General features: G+C 37.9%; 1 non-coding gene across 1 annotated transcript; it reads left to right on the forward strand.

Annotated features, from left to right (window-relative positions):
- Window positions 1-253: 253 nt before the first annotated feature.
- On the forward strand, window positions 254-360 carry LOC128128250 (small nucleolar RNA R71). The gene has a single exon (XR_008226110.1). It is a non-coding gene; the product is annotated as a small nucleolar RNA R71 (small nucleolar RNA).
- The last annotated feature ends 2,736 nt before the right edge of the window (window positions 361-3,096 follow it).

The raw sequence follows: 3,096 nt of genomic DNA on the forward strand, positions 1-3,096 counted from the left end.
TTTTGTCATTCTTCGATCTAGACTATCAAGCTTTACTATCACCTCCGCCATGCTATCACTTGCCGCGTTTACTACCCCTCGACTTACTTCGTTTCTCGGATTGTGGTATTCTCTAGAGTGCTTAGAGATATCTTCAAATAATTCTTTGATTACTGGGGGCGCCTTCTTTGTAAGTGGGCCTTGAGAATCAAGCAATTGCCTTGTGGTGACATTGACTCCATCATAAAAAATGGAGACCTCTTGTTGGCTATTAAGGTCATGGTGTGGGCAATTTCTAAGTAGGCTCTTGTATCTTTCCCATGCTTCATAAAGAGATTCGCCGGGTTGTTGCTCGAAGTTGGCAATGACTTTCTTTAGCTTGGCTATCTTGGAGGGCGGGCAGAAATGGTCTATGAATTCTTCTTTCATCTTGGCCCATGTGGTGACCGATCCGGGAGGAAGTGACTTTAACCAATCTTTTGCAGCTCCTTTAAATGTGACAGGAAGTATTCGAAGAAGCTGGGTCTCACGTGGAACATTAGGCACGTTGAAGTAATCGGCCACATCATTCACTTCGTCCAAGTGCTTGTAAGAGTCTTCATGATCCTTCCCGTAGAAAGGAATCTCTTTGAGTTGGGCGAGAATATGGCCTTTTAGTTCGAAAGTGGTGGTTGCGGGAATTGTGGGTTGCACAAGTCCCGGCCCGGTGTCATCACGCATCATTTTCTTCCAATCCCCCATGGGGACTTCATCGATGTTAGCCATAGTGATAGCTAACTTTTCTTCGGAATCGGTTTCGTGCTCGAAAATATGCTCCTCTTCTTCCTCGGTCTCGTACTCGATATCTTCGTGAATTGGTTCTTCAATTGTTAACGAGGCACTGGATGCTCCTGATTTGCTGCTCTTCTTCTTGCTGAAAACGGATTTTAAGTTCTTGAGTGGTGAGTTCTTTGAAGTTGCGGTTTCTCCTACGGCTTTTCCTTTGCTTCTCTTTAGTGCGGATTCCGGGTCTTCCAAAGGAGGTACCAGAGGTGTGTCAGATCCTCGGGTCATGAAACAGCTGAAAAAAAAAACGAAACAAAAGAAACGAAACGCGTAAAAGGAACAAAAACGGAATAAAAAAATAAAGACTAAAACAGCGATGTACTCGTCGAGTCGGCACGAGTGCACTCGGCGAGTGCAAGGCAAAAACAGAAAAGAAAATTTCTAGTTATTTAAAAAACGGAATTGTAATAAAACTAAATCTACTTACTGATTTGTTTTGTAAATAACTTTGTGTAAGATAAATCCCACACAAAGGATCGATTAAACTATACTTTAATATTAATTTTAGAACCGTTCCCCGGCAACGGCGCCAAAAACTTGATGTGTGTGAAACCAACTAGTTTTAAACCTACTTTTAATTATCAAATAACACACAAAAGGCAGTGAACCTATCAATTATGGTATAGCTAAATAAGCAGGGTATCGAACACAGGGAACGACAAATTAAACTAAATACTAATTTAATCTAAGTTAATTAAGAAGCAGAGGTTTTTCTCTAGTTTTACAAGACTAGAAACTTACTAATTATTACTAATTTAAAACTAGAAAATAACGATTTAACTAGATTCAATAATTGGAAAGGAACTTCTGTTTAGTTCAACTTGGTTAACTCTATGGTTGATTTTCAAGGTAATAGTGCAATGGATTAATTTTTTCGTTGGTTACCGATTCAAGTGATTAGATTTGTGTTCACTACCCTAATCCTTAGCAAATAAACTAACTCAAACAGTGGCCAATTGTCTAATTTAATTATATTTACTAGATTAATTATTCGGGTTAAGTTAGACTTGCAATAGTTAACTAATTTATTCTTTTTAATTAACCTCTTGTTTGATAGTCATCTTACATGCTTGCACATGAATTTACTCAATTTTCTTATTAATTCTAGTTTCATATTCATTAATCCTAGACATATAACTATGTGGTCACAATATATGATATGAGGACAATAATCAATAGATGTTCATGCTAATCAATTATCTTCCTATTAACAGAAAATTAATTATTATTCACACACAAGGTTCTTTAGCAAGGTAAAATAACAAAAATTCACCAACTTGGAATTAATCCTACCAATCAATCAAACCATATTGTTAACTTTGTATCCCCAAACAGAAGTCTAAAGGTTTTAGCTCATAATTAAAGTAAATAACAGCAAACAAACAAAGTCAAGTTGCTTAATCATGATGAATAAACAAAAGAATAAGTGGAATGATGAAATTTTGCCTTAATTACTCTCCGGAATTGAATTCTAGCTTCCTTCGTCGTCTTCTAGGGTTTTTCAGGCTTCTCAATCGTAGCAAAGCACTTTTGAATCGTCCCAGAACTCTCTCCTATCGATCTGTGGAATTATCTTTAAATATACGAATCGACTCGTCGAGTCAACTGGTGACTCGTCGAGTCCCTCTCACATTCCCCGTATTGCAATAACCCCCTGGGATCCCGAGTCATTATCTTCTCGATCCTTCGATTAGACTCGCCGAGTAGAAGTTATGACTCGCCGAGTAGGTGCCTTTTTTTAGTGTTTTCCTTCTTTATTCCATTCTCGATCTTCTAACTGTTTCTCCCGCTTCCAAGCTTCATCTTAGGACTGAAAAACATAATTTAACACTTTTAAGTACCTTTTGTCCATAATATGCGATAATTAAACTAATAAATGAATAAAAATGTATACTTAATATGAACTAATTATGCACATATCAGAGCTCCTTATGAGTTTGTGTGAGTCTATGAGTTTGTGTTGCATGCTAGTTCAGATTCTTGCTATGTGGATATGATTGTTTGATTATGTTATGGTTAGATTTTCCCTTGTCTGAATGCTGCTTGCTTTGTGCATTGTGGGATTCTGAGTGATAGGAGTTAGCCATTAGGTGAATACGTCACGTCACATGTGATCAGGGTTGAATAATCTCAGAGTGCTGAATTTGGCCCTATTGCGCAGCTCTCGTTTGAGTCTAATCGTTGTAGGGACGAGTCTTTTACTCGAAGGATTATCTGAGCCTTGTCACATGTGATGGTATCCAGGTAATGGAAAATTGGCATCACAAGGAGACCTTCAGCAGCTGAGGACTG

The sequence above is a fragment of the Lactuca sativa genome, chromosome 8 (assembly GCF_002870075.4).
Source record: "Lactuca sativa cultivar Salinas chromosome 8, Lsat_Salinas_v11, whole genome shotgun sequence".
NCBI classification, from domain to species: Eukaryota; Viridiplantae; Streptophyta; class Magnoliopsida; order Asterales; family Asteraceae; genus Lactuca; species Lactuca sativa.